The sequence below is a fragment of the Strongylocentrotus purpuratus genome, unplaced genomic scaffold, assembly GCF_000002235.5.
Source record: "Strongylocentrotus purpuratus isolate Spur 01 unplaced genomic scaffold, Spur_5.0 spur5_scaffold_4, whole genome shotgun sequence".
Lineage (NCBI taxonomy): Eukaryota > Metazoa > Echinodermata > Echinoidea > Camarodonta > Strongylocentrotidae > Strongylocentrotus > Strongylocentrotus purpuratus.
In genome coordinates, this window is record NW_022145610.1 from 31,930,367 (window position 1) to 31,945,266 (window position 14,900).

Here is a 14,900-nt window from a genome sequence, read left to right on the forward strand (position 1 = left end):
AATCGATCGAGGTAAAAAAAAAGGGGTCCAAAAAAGTTCAACCGATCTTGGAAATTTTAGGGGGCACGTGCCCCCCCCCCCTCCCCTTGGCTACGCGCCTGCTCCTCTCTTTCACTCTCCCTCCATGATCGATCTCTGTCTTTTTCCACTTTCTTCCTCTCTCTCCCAAGTTTGTACATTGCTTGTTGTCTTTCATTATAGTATTAATGACTGCTTTGAGAGAAATAGTTGTTTTATTACGCTCAAGGGAAGGTTAGAATTGTGCTATTCCCCGAGGCTTGCCGAGGGGAATAGCCCAATTGTAACCTTCCCGAGAGCGTATGAAAACAACTATTTCTCGAATATTAAAGCAGTCATTAATACTTTTATATGCCGAAAAAAAATAGACTAAAAAATAAAAAATAAAAAAATCCTTTTTTTTGGTCGAAGATGAGATTCGAACTCTTGCGTACAAAAGGTGTTGTATCTTCAGTCAGCGCCTCAGACCTCTCGGCCTCTCGACCTCTCGAAATGCTTGGCAGTTTTGTACGATATATACATTAAAATGGATTGAAACCGGCTTCGCGTGTGATGAATGCTTCGCAAAAGCTCCATATACGGACTCTTCTTTTACTTTTGCAATGCATATTGGCACGAACTTAGATCAAGATCTATCGGCAGATGTTGTTTTTTTGTTTTTGAGAGTTAATTTTCGTCTTCATGTCAACAATGCAAGATAAAATTGTCGGTAAGATCGATCGAGATTCAATTGTATTGAAATTGCCGACCAATTTTTCGCACACGTATGGTATCCTCCATCGCTCAAACCATTTTTTAACATGTAAACCTATGGGGTAACCATGGAGACTGACCTATTTTTTTAATAACCATGGTTATTAAAAATATTGAAATGTTTTATGCATGGTTACCGGGAATTTTACAGGAACAGTTGAAGTTTATGAATGCAATTCGACCAATCAGATGGCTGGATTTCTTAAGTGAGGTATATAATATCCTATATAGAGTAACGTTCATGTGACTTATAAATGCCAATGATGAACTATGATCACGAAATCACTGATAAATCACATTTCGACTCCAAGTTATAAGAAATAGTCATGGCAGCCATTATTCACATGTTTTATAATTTTTTTTAAAAAATTAAAAAAATCTGTTAAAAACCTATAGGCTATTTATCAAGTACCGTACCCTGCCCAGTTACCGCCCCCCTGTTACCAGTGGCTTATTAGACACAACGGCCGTCTTCCATCGCCCGAGTTTCTACGGTGCGCAATGAAGGCGTGCGACTAACTTGCCTATAGCAGCATACACGTTGTAAGGAACATGTGCACGAAATATGGTACACTGTCGATCGCCCATTTAACGGAGATACGCGAATGACGTCACTGTGCAGCAGTCAGCTATGCGCTTATTTAGGTGTGAATCAACCTTTTTAAAAAACATCAAGTTCCTATTCAAAACTATCAGAAAAAAAATATGGTGGAAATTTTACTTTTGTTTAAAGAGATATGGAAGTTTAAATTCCTGATGTTTTACCTGAGCAAATTTCTTGCGAAAATTATTATTTATAAAAAAGTTATCGAGGCTTGAACTCGGCCATGTCGCCCTGTGATGCCCCTGCCCTATTTCCGCCCACTCAAACACACGCGCTAGTTCAGTGTATGTACCGTGCGTTGTTTATGCTCTAACAGAGAAAAGGTTATCTGCCCGTGGTTTTTTAGTCTATTTGTGTGTTTTTAGGTCTGCGGTTGGTTTTTTGAAAGTGCACACTTCATTGTCTTTTTTCCATGATAAAACACTCGGTTTACTCCATAAAATCGCAACTCGAGAGTATGAAGAAGGTGAAGAATACACAAATACTATAAAACTACATTCGACCTATAAACAGTTTGTAAATAGGGAATTCACCCCCCCCCCCGTATATGTTGACCTACATTTTGCAAATAAAAGAAAGATCATAAATGAGATAACATGGTCACCAGGCATAAAACTCTTTACTGGGATTACAGCCATGCAGTTGTCAAAATCTGCCAGACGGAATGTTGTTTCACTTTTTGATGAGCAATCATAACCGTGCTACTAAACTTAACATTTTGCAGGCTCACTTGCATGGTCTACAAAATAATCATTTAGAGGTGGCCATTCATTTTTTGTTGAGTTTACAACCAGAAAATAAAATTCAGTGTAAATTGAGTAGCTGTTTATTTATTGCCCTTTGAAGGTTCTAGGTCAATTACCCCTTGGGCATGTCACCCCCGGCCAATTAGCGGTACAATAATTACCCCAAGGACGATTACCCCCCCCCCCCCCCCCGAGGACAACCACCCCGAGGAAGTTACTCCCCCCCGAAAAATTACCCTCTAGGACAATTATTACGCCCCCCCCCCCCGTGGACAATTAAACCCCAGAGGACAATTACCACCCCCTGAAATTAATGATCTCCCCCTAAAAATTACCCAACTAATTGTCGAGGTTGACTTCCCCCTGTTCATACTGAACAGGGGGTAGTCCTCGGGGCGGTTGTCCTTGGTTGTCCCAGGGGGGCATTGTCCTATATAGGGGTTAAGTTTCAGGGGTGGGGGGGGGGGGGGGACTCTTTTCCGGGGGTAGCTCGTCGAGGCACGGTAATTGTCCTTAGGGGTAATTATCTTTGGGGGTAGTTTTCCGGGGGTAATGGTAGGCGAATAAGGTGGGAGGCTGAGATTGAACCCCCCCCCCCCGAAGAATGTTGCAATGATGTTTGGCCGTTCGTTCGATCGAGCAACCGACAATTTCTGGTAACGATGTGGTAATGTGATAATCATGCAGTTAAATTTTGTGACAAAATTATATATGATTGATTAATGTTGCAAAAAATGCTTGAAGTTCGGTTCTCCAAAAGTGATCCCGATGACAACTAAGTCCGGCTTTTAAAAAAGTTGCCAGGTTTGGTAGATTTGCAAAAAGTTTGTATTTATGTTCTATGTCGCTGAAGCTTGTGTCGCCTTTCAATCCAGCGTCGTGGCTTTGTAGCGAAAAGAGTGCTTGTTTCTGATACGATACAGGATGCAGGCAGAGGATTGATGTATTAGTTTTTGTTTTAATTAATTTAGTTTAATTTATTCCCTCAATTTTCTTCGATTACACCCCTCCTTTCCCCGATTTTTCTTTTAGTCTCCCTCTTCACTTTTACATCCTTTTTCTTAGTGCTTCTATACATTAGGCTATAATATCTTTTTTCAAATGTTTGTGTGTTATATATTTTTGCCAACACGGACCATGACATTTTCGCTGCTATCAAATTTCCGTCAGCTGACTGTGAATAAAATAAATGTTGTTTTATGTGAAATAAACCTATATGAATGGCTATCGAAAGAGTAGTATAAAACTATAAATGATACATTTCACAAGGGCCTATACGCCTGTCAGCCTTTCAAATGGCTAGGGTAATTCTTATATACGTTGTTAGTTTGCTAAAGTTTTATGGCGAATAAAAGGTGAACATTTTTTTTATCTCTATCCATCACATTAATATCTCTCGGCAATAAAATGAATGAATATTGAATGAATAAATGAATAGATGAATTATGTAGAAGATGTGGGGGAGGGGGTATAGTGCCAAATTTAGAGAAGGGCAATACATTGCAGGACATGATTTGAGTTGTTCTCGGTAATGTCAACAAAATACTTATACAATAGCTTTCAACCCTCTTTGGATGTTGAAGTGGCAAAAACGTGACTGGTGACCCCCCCCCTACCACCACTCCTTTTGCATTAATTATTATACTACATTATTTTGCACAAAAAAAACACTGACTTTCTATGGAAGTGAATCGACAACTTCGTTTTTAAGATCATTTCGGAAAGTTTTGTCTTTCAAGTTGGCTATAATTATTATTGAATGCATTATCAAAATATAATACTGCATAATTTAGAACAAGTGGAAAACAAAAAACACAACAACTTGAAGTCTTAAACAAATAATCAAAAAGGAAACCACATTTGCGTTATAGACCTATATACCCTAAAATTGTAATGATGATGATTTAGACGATGTCGGCGATGATGATAATTCTAATGACAATATTGCTAGATGCTTTTTCCAACCAATTATTATGCCTAAAAATATACGCTAATTTATTTTTGAATCAAGATTTGAGAGATGTCGAGAATAGTTTGCATTTAAAAATAAATAAAAATGAAGCACCATTACTTTCTTTTACAATATGTTCACTTTGATAGTGGTTATAGTTTTTTTTTAAATTAAATTCTTTCACCCTAGTGGTTAATTTAAAAATGATTAGCGATATGTTAAGTGACTTTAGTCAGATTTGTCTGATTACCATTATTAAAACATTAAAGACAAGTCACAGGATTTTCCCGGAAAGGCAGTTACAGAATTTTCCCAGATCAGAAAGTGGTGAATAACAGTGAACAGACATTATTAGTAGGCCTACAGAGGCAAAAGAAGAAATAAAGAAAGAAATATCAATTATCAAAATATCATGTAGATCAAATTCTACTGGGAAGCAATTTTATTTGGCCTAACGTTTACCCGAGATGTCTCCCTTTTCTATACTTTTGATGCGCGTCCACCATCGGGACGAATTAGGGCAGGTCTAGGCGGAAATAGGCAAGGAAAATGCCTCACGCAGACGGCGCACTACGGACAATTGCTTACGATTTCAGGCATAAGAATGGCATGGTTGGATTCGCTAGAATTTCGGCTACAAATTGATATACATTAGCGCCTGTATAATTCATTTTCAGAAAAGTTATCTAAGAAAAACTGCCTATCGGGCGGATACCGGGCAGGGTACGGTACTGTAGCTGCTGCTGCTCCTATAGTATTAAATACAACCCACTGATCTCTACGGAAAAATCATGTTGTTGTTGTTGTTGTTTTAGTTTTAAGGGCGTGTGTCATTCAATTATGAATATTTACGAATCTTCTGATTCTTGTCCTAAAATCATATATAATTGATGGTTTTTAAAACGGTATCATTTGAATTTCCATTTCCAAGCATTATTTTGAACTGTCCCGAAATTGTTTTCCTTTCTTGAAATCAGACTACAGCCCCAGCCTATTCTTTTCTTATGCATGGGGATATTGAAAGGCCTTGTCCTCCCAGACAAGGATAAATAGCTTATTCAGTATGCTACCTTTAGAGACAATACTTTAAAATAATGCTGTCATTGTTGCAATGTCAGGAATGCTATTATTACCTCTTTGGTAATCCACGTATTTGCCAAAAGTATTCGCTCAATGAAGGGAGGGTCGGATTTGTTTTCTTCAATTCATTAATTGATGCCATATCTGAAAGAGCTGAGTAGTTTGTTACGTAACTATTCAAAAATTGCAGGTGCAAGCTATTGAAAAGCCAAGCTTCCTTTATTCATTGGTGCCCTTTCATAGAATTCGTAGCGTATACTAAATTAATAGACCCGTGTTCTATTCATCATGCTATGTCAGGGCAGTAACCTATTGTCATATCACTTTAAGTTAAAGTCAGTAGTTTGCAGAATAAATGAAAATAACATAAAACATCCCTAATATATCAGTAACTGAAAGAAAAAAATTAGGGGCAATCTTGACAACATCGGACTACAAAAATAATAATAAATATGCCTCCCGAAAGCGTGAAATCAGTAAATCGGCATATTTTGTAAAGTCATTAACATGCAGAAAGTGTTAACAACAAACGAACCAGAGAATGGCACTGAGGCAAAGTGGTCTTGTGGATAAGACTGATCGCATCACAATGTAATGTATCCGGTTCGACTCCCAGCTTCTCCTTTATTTTTTTATTATTATTTTTCTTCACCCCATGATACTGACTTTCCATCTCTTTTTTAAAGGGGTCACCCCCCACCTTCTAAACAAAGGAGTAAATAACATGTGATACTCTTTTCTTTTTTTTTAAGGGCGACTTTTTGAATTACTTAGTCGTTAGAATACATCTTTTGCTACATCTACAACAATAAGTATCAATATGAAAAAATACATAGAGATTGGCAGTGTGACACATTTAATTTAGTCTAGTGGATAGGCAATTGCCTGGTAACTGGAAGGTATCGGGTTCGACACACAGCAAGTGCTTTAAAAAAAAAATCTTTGTAATAGAAAAACTTATGTTAAACCCTTTTTTTTTTTTATCTCACTCAAAGTCCATACTTATTGCTATTCTTTTAATTGATTGATACAATTTTTTTTTTTTTTTTTTTGGGGGGGGGGGCCGGGGGGGGGGGTAGCTGGCGGTCGGTAGCGGTAGCCACAGAGCCATGTTCATTTTTAAAACAAGATTCAAGAGCCTAGCTCTTATTGCCAGGTCAACAACGTTTTTTTACATTTTCAATCCTAATTTCCTCGTTTAAATCACTCTCTACTGTCCCGTACTATCCTTTTCCAGTCTGTATACAACTTATTTTTAGCATGCATGCAATGAACGGTGTTTTACTCCTCCTATAAATTTAATAAAAGCGCCCTAATCTTGCACGAGGTGAGACAAAGGGCCTTTTACATTTGAAAGCATTCACCCCACCTCGCCTGTATACCCGAGCAAAATTAAATAGTGCTCAACAATAAAAACCCCCAGTCTTGGGTCAAGAGGTCTATATTTGTTTGTTTATTTAGTTATTTGTTTTAATTGACAGTGTACTATTACATATCAGGTATATTAGATACTCTGTTTTAAATACAATCAATTAGACTGTCGAGCAATGAATTATCTTCTGATTCTTGTCCTAAAATCATATCTAATTACTGGTTTTTAAAACGGTATCATTTGAATTTCCATTTCCCAGCATTATTTTGAACTGTCCCGAAATTGTTTTCCTTTCTTGAAATCAGACTACAGCCCCAGCCTATTCTTTTCTTATGCATGGGGATATTGAAAGGCCTTGTCCTCTCAGACAAGGATAAATAGCTTATTCAGCAGGCTACCTTTAGGGACAATACTTTAAAATAATGCTGTCATTGTTGCAATGTCAGGAATGCTATTATTACCTCTTTGGTAATCCACGTATTTGCCAAAAGTATTCGCTCAATGAAGGGAGGGTCGGATTTTTTTTCTTCAATTCATTAATTGATGCCATGTCTGAAAGAGCTGAGTAGTTTGTTACGTAACTATTCAAAAATTGCAGGTGCAAGCTATTGAAAAGCCAAGCTTCCTTTATTCATTGGTGCCCTTTTATAGAATTCGTAGCGTATACTAAATTGAATAGACCCGTGTTCTATTCATTATGCAATGTCAGGGCAGTAACCTATTGTCATATCACTTTAAGTTAAAGTCAGTAGTTTGCAGAATAAATGAAAATAACATAAAACCTCCCTAATATATCAGTAACTGAAAGAAAAAAATTAGGGGCAATCTTGACAACATCGGACTACAAATATGCCTCCCGAAAGCGTGAAATCAGTAAATCGGCATATTTTGTAAAGTCATTGACAGCTAGCTGGCAATCGACAGCTAGCTGGCAATCCCAAAGCCATGTCCATTTAAAAACTGCATTCAAGAGCCTCTTATTGCTAGGTTTACAACGTTGTTTTACATTTGCAATTATAATTTCCTAGTTTTATTCACTCTCTACAGTCCCGTACTATCCCTTTTTCAGTCTGTAAACAACTTTGCAACACGAAAACAATGATGAACAGGGTTTTACTTCTCGTATAAATTTATTAGAAGTGCCCTATGTCATTTTGCACGAAGTGATACAAAGGGCCTTTCAAATTTAAGTCTATTGAAAGCATTCCCCCACCTAGCCTGTATGACCGAGCAGAATCATTTAGTGCTCAACAATAAAAATCCACAGTCTTGGCTAAAGAGGTCCATTATTTGTTTGTTTATTTAGTTATTTTATTTAATTGACATTGTACAGTACTATTAAATATCAGGTATATTGGATGCTCTGTTTTAAATACAGTCAAGATTGCCGAGCAATGAATTACATCCTGCTTCTTGTCCTCAAACCATATCTTTCTGGTTTTTAAAACGGTATCATTTGAATTTCCATTTCCAAGCATTATTTTGAACTGTCCCGAAATTGTTTTCCTTTCTTGAAATCAGACTACAGCCCCAGTCTAAAGTGCTTGTCCTCCCAGACAAGGACAAAGAGCCTCTTCGGTAGGTTTAGGGACAATGCATCAAAATAACGCGGTCATTGTTGCAATGTCAGGAATGCTATTATTACCTCCTCTTTGGTAATCCTCGCATTTGACCAAACAAAAGTCACTCAATGAAGGGAGGGTCAGGTTTGTTTTCAATTCACTAATATTATTGATGCCATGTCAGAAAGAGCTGAGTAGTTTGTTACGTAACTATTCAAAAATTGCAGGTGCAAGCTATTGAAAACAGAATCGAATAGCCAAGCTTCCCTATTCATTGGTGCCCTGTTATAGAATTCGTAGCATATACTGAATTGAATAGACCCGTGTTCTATTCATTATACTATGTGAGGGCAGTGGCCTCTTGTCATATCACTTTAAGTTTAAGTCAGCAGTTTGCAAATTAAATGAAATAAACATAAAACCTCACTATTATATCAGTAATATCAGTAACTGAAAGAAAAAAAATACGGGCAATCTTGACAACATCGGACTACAAAAATGATGATAATAATGCATCCCGAAAGCGTCAAATCAGTAAATCGGCACATTTTGTAAAGTCATTAGCATGCAGAAAGTGTTAACAACAAAAAGCGAACCAGTTATCACGGTGAGGCAAAATGGTCTTGTGGATAAAAGTGATCACTTCACAATGCAATGTACTCGGTTCGAGTCTCAGTTTCTCCTTTATATAAACCCATGTTATTTTTTTTTCTTCACTCCATAATATTGACTTGTCATCTCTTTTTTAAAGGGGACACCCCCCCCCCCCTCAACAAAGAAAAAATAGCATGTAATACTCTTTCTTTAACAAGCGACTCTCTGAATTAGTCAGAAAACATCTTTTGCTACATCTACAACAATTAGTGTAAGTATGAAGAATACATGAAGATTAGCAATGTGACACTTTAGTCTAGTGGGTAGGCAATCGTCTGATAACTGGAAGGTATCGGGTTCGACCCCCAGCTGTTGCGTTTTTTTCTTTTGCTACATCTACAACAATAAGTATAAGTATGAAAAAAAAACATGGAGATTAGCAATGTGACACTTTAGTCTAGTGGGTAGGCAATCGCCTGGTAACTGGAAGGTATCGGGTTCGACCCCCAGCTGTTGCGTTTTTTTCTTTTGCTACATCTACAACAATAAGTATAAGTATGAAAAAAAAAACATGGAGATTAGCAATGTGACACTTTAGTCTAGTGGGTAGGCAATCGCCTGGTAACTGGAAGGTATCGGGTTCGACACCCAGCTGTTGCTTTTTTTTTAATCTTTGAAAAAGAAAAACTGATGTCAAACCCATTTTGATCTCACTCAAAGTCCATATTTATTGCTATTCTCTTAATTGATCTATACAATGAGCTTGCAATTAACTTGTAAGCAAGGTAAAGTATTATATTTACGAAGTACAAGAAGGACAGGAATCCTGTTTTATCTATTTATCAAACATTATTACATTCAATACTTTTTCAGTCCCAATGAGAGAGAGAGAGAGAGAGAAGAGAAAGAGAGCCAGAAAGAGACAAGTGAAGAGAACCCAATACACCTCATCAGTGTAATAAAGTCTGATGATCTTAATCTACATACTTACTTCAAATATTTTGCCGGGCAGATATTATTATTTATAAAAACAAACCAATTTTGGAGTTTTATAATAAATATTATTGTTGTTGTTGTTGTTGATGTAAAACAATGAGAAAATAGGGACCTTTTGCGGGGGGGGGGGGGAGCAATGTAGAAAAAAACTACAGGGGAGCCTTGGGATTTTTATTTGGGGGGGGGGGGTGGGTATCGGCGCGGATTCAGGATTTCTTAGGGGGGCCCAAACTTGAAATCAATTTGAAATTTAATGTGCTGAAATAAAAAAAAATCGTGCCGGCCGATATTTCACTCAGTGGTAGAGGGGGAAGGGGGAGGGGGGGGGGGGGGGGGGGGGTAGAGAGCACTATTTTTTGTTTGGCCCTCGAAAATTTGAAAAATCACCCCCCCCCCACATTAATCGCCAGGGGGGTCCCATCTCGACAGCTAGCTGGCAATCGACAGCTAGCTGGCAATCGACAGCTAGCTGGCAATCGACAGCTAGCTGGCAATCGACAGCTAGCTGGCAATCGACAGCTAGCTGGCAATCGACAGCTAGCTGGCAATCGACAGCTAGCTGGCAATCGACAGCTAGCTGGCAATCGACAGCTAGCTGGCAATCGACAGCTAGCTGGCAATCGACAGCTAGCTGGCAATCGACAGCTAGCTGGCAATCGACAGCGTAGCCTGGCGGCGGTAGCGGGTAGCCCCAAAGCCATGTCCATTTAAAAACTGCATTCAAGAGCCTCTTATTGCTAGGTTTACAACGTTGTTTTACATTTGCAATTATAATTTCCTAGTTTTATTCACTCTCTACAGTCCCGTACTATCCCTTTTTCAGTCTGTAAACAACTTTGCAACACGAAAACAATGATGAACAGGGTTTTACTTCTCGTATAAATTTATTAGAAGTGCCCTATGTCATTTTGCACGAAGTGATACAAAGGGCCTTTCAAATTTAAGTCTATTGAAAGCATTCCCCCACCTAGCCTGTATGACCGAGCAGAATCATTTAGTGCTCAACAATAAAAATCCACAGTCTTGGCTAAAGAGGTCCATTATTTGTTTGTTTATTTAGTTATTTTATTTAATTGACATTGTACAGTACTATTAAATATCAGGTATATTGGATGCTCTGTTTTAAATACAGTCAAGATTGCCGAGCAATGAATTACATCCTGCTTCTTGTCCTCAAACCATATCTTTCTGGTTTTTAAAACGGTATCATTTGAATTTCCATTTCCAAGCATTATTTTGAACTGTCCCGAAATTGTTTTCCTTTCTTGAAATCAGACTACAGCCCCAGTCTAAAGTGCTTGTCCTCCCAGACAAGGACAAAGAGCCTCTTCGGTAGGTTTAGGGACAATGCATCAAAATAACGCGGTCATTGTTGCAATGTCAGGAATGCTATTATTACCTCCTCTTTGGTAATCCTCGCATTTGACCAAACAAAAGTCACTCAATGAAGGGAGGGTCAGGTTTGTTTTCAATTCACTAATATTATTGATGCCATGTCAGAAAGAGCTGAGTAGTTTGTTACGTAACTATTCAAAAATTGCAGGTGCAAGCTATTGAAAACAGAATCGAATAGCCAAGCTTCCCTATTCATTGGTGCCCTGTTATAGAATTCGTAGCATATACTGAATTGAATAGACCCGTGTTCTATTCATTATACTATGTGAGGGCAGTGGCCTCTTGTCATATCACTTTAAGTTTAAGTCAGCAGTTTGCAAATTAAATGAAATAAACATAAAACCTCACTATTATATCAGTAATATCAGTAACTGAAAGAAAAAAAATACGGGCAATCTTGACAACATCGGACTACAAAAATGATGATAATAATGCATCCCGAAAGCGTCAAATCAGTAAATCGGCACATTTTGTAAAGTCATTAGCATGCAGAAAGTGTTAACAACAAAAAGCGAACCAGTTATCACGGTGAGGCAAAATGGTCTTGTGGATAAAAGTGATCACTTCACAATGCAATGTACTCGGTTCGAGTCTCAGTTTCTCCTTTATATAAACCCATGTTATTTTTTTTTCTTCACTCCATAATATTGACTTGTCATCTCTTTTTTAAAGGGGACACCCCCCCCCCTCAACAAAGAAAAAATAGCATGTAATACTCTTTCTTTAACAAGCGACTCTCTGAATTAGTCAGAAAACATCTTTTGCTACATCTACAACAATTAGTGTAAGTATGAAGAATACATGAAGATTAGCAATGTGACACTTTAGTCTAGTGGGTAGGCAATCGTCTGATAACTGGAAGGTATCGGGTTCGACCCCCAGCTGTTGCGTTTTTTTCTTTTGCTACATCTACAACAATAAGTATAAGTATGAAAAAAAAAACATGGAGATTAGCAATGTGACACTTTAGTCTAGTGGGTAGGCAATCGCCTGGTAACTGGAAGGTATCGGGTTCGACCCCCAGCTGTTGCGTTTTTTTCTTTTGCTACATCTACAACAATAAGTATAAGTATGAAAAAAAAAACATGGAGATTAGCAATGTGACACTTTAGTCTAGTGGGTAGGCAATCGCCTGGTAACTGGAAGGTATCGGGTTCGACACCCAGCTGTTGCTTTTTTTTTAATCTTTGAAAAAGAAAAACTGATGTCAAACCCATTTTGATCTCACTCAAAGTCCATATTTATTGCTATTCTCTTAATTGATCTATACAATGAGCTTGCAATTAACTTGTAAGCAAGGTAAAGTATTATATTTACGAAGTACAAGAAGGACAGGAATCCTGTTTTATCTATTTATCAAACATTATTACATTCAATACTTTTTCAGTCCCAATGAGAGAGAGAGAGAGAGAGAAAGAGAAAGAGAGCCAGAAAGAGACAAGTGAAGAGAACCCAATACACCTCATCAGTGTAATAAAGTCTGATGATCTTAATCTACATACTTACTTCAAATATTTTGCCGGGCAGATATTATTATTTATAAAAACAAACCAATTTTGGAGTTTTATAATAAATATTATTGTTGTTGTTGTTGTTGATGTAAAACAATGAGAAAATAGGGACCTTTTGCGGGGGGGGGGGGGAGCAATGTAGAAAAAAACTACAGGGGAGCCTTGGGATTTTTATTTGGGGGGGGGGGGGGTGGGTATCGGCGCGGATTCAGGATTTCTTAGGGGGGCCCAAACTTGAAATCAATTTGAAATTTAATGTGCTGAAATAAAAAAAAATCGTGCCGGCCGATATTTCACTCAGTGGTAGAGGGGGAAGGGGGAGGGGGGGGGGGGGGGGGTAGAGAGCACTATTTTTTGTTTGGCCCTCGAAAATTTGAAAAATCACCCCCCCCCCACATTAATCGCCAGGGGGGTCCCATCTCGACAGCTAGCTGGCAATCGACAGCTAGCTGGCAATCGACAGCTAGCTGGCAATCGACAGCTAGCTGGCAATCGACAGCTAGCTGGCAATCGACAGCTAGCTGGCAATCGACAGCTAGCTGGCAATCGACAGCTAGCTGGCAATCGACAGCTAGCTGGCAATCGACAGCTAGCTGGCAATCGACAGCTAGCTGGCAATCGACAGCTAGCTGGCAATCGACAGCTAGCTGGCAATCGACAGCGTAGCCTGGCGGCGGTAGCGGGTAGCCCCAAAGCCATGTCCATTTAAAAACTGCATTCAAGAGCCTCTTATTGCTAGGTTTACAACGTTGTTTTACATTTGCAATTATAATTTCCTAGTTTTATTCACTCTCTACAGTCCCGTACTATCCCTTTTTCAGTCTGTAAACAACTTTGCAACACGAAAACAATGATGAACAGGGTTTTACTTCTCGTATAAATTTATTAGAAGTGCCCTATGTCATTTTGCACGAAGTGATACAAAGGGCCTTTCAAATTTAAGTCTATTGAAAGCATTCCCCCACCTAGCCTGTATGACCGAGCAGAATCATTTAGTGCTCAACAATAAAAATCCACAGTCTTGGCTAAAGAGGTCCATTATTTGTTTGTTTATTTAGTTATTTTATTTAATTGACATTGTACAGTACTATTAAATATCAGGTATATTGGATGCTCTGTTTTAAATACAGTCAAGATTGCCGAGCAATGAATTACATCCTGCTTCTTGTCCTCAAACCATATCTTTCTGGTTTTTAAAACGGTATCATTTGAATTTCCATTTCCAAGCATTATTTTGAACTGTCCCGAAATTGTTTTCCTTTCTTGAAATCAGACTACAGCCCCAGTCTAAAGTGCTTGTCCTCCCAGACAAGGACAAAGAGCCTCTTCGGTAGGTTTAGGGACAATGCATCAAAATAACGCGGTCATTGTTGCAATGTCAGGAATGCTATTATTACCTCCTCTTTGGTAATCCTCGCATTTGACCAAACAAAAGTCACTCAATGAAGGGAGGGTCAGGTTTGTTTTCAATTCACTAATATTATTGATGCCATGTCAGAAAGAGCTGAGTAGTTTGTTACGTAACTATTCAAAAATTGCAGGTGCAAGCTATTGAAAACAGAATCGAATAGCCAAGCTTCCCTATTCATTGGTGCCCTGTTATAGAATTCGTAGCATATACTGAATTGAATAGACCCGTGTTCTATTCATTATACTATGTGAGGGCAGTGGCCTCTTGTCATATCACTTTAAGTTTAAGTCAGCAGTTTGCAAATTAAATGAAATAAACATAAAACCTCACTATTATATCAGTAATATCAGTAACTGAAAGAAAAAAAATACGGGCAATCTTGACAACATCGGACTACAAAAATGATGATAATAATGCATCCCGAAAGCGTCAAATCAGTAAATCGGCACATTTTGTAAAGTCATTAGCATGCAGAAAGTGTTAACAACAAAAAGCGAACCAGTTATCACGGTGAGGCAAAATGGTCTTGTGGATAAAAGTGATCACTTCACAATGCAATGTACTCGGTTCGAGTCTCAGTTTCTCCTTTATATAAACCCATGTTATTTTTTTTTCTTCACTCCATAATATTGACTTGTCATCTCTTTTTTAAAGGGGACACCCCCCCCCCTCAACAAAGAAAAAATAGCATGTAATACTCTTTCTTTAACAAGCGACTCTCTGAATTAGTCAGAAAACATCTTTTGCTACATCTACAACAATTAGTGTAAGTATGAAGAATACATGAAGATTAGCAATGTGACACTTTAGTCTAGTGGGTAGGCAATCGTCTGATAACTGGAAGGTATCGGGTTCGACCCCCAGCTGTTGCGTTTTTTTCTTTTGCTACATCTACAACAATAAGTAT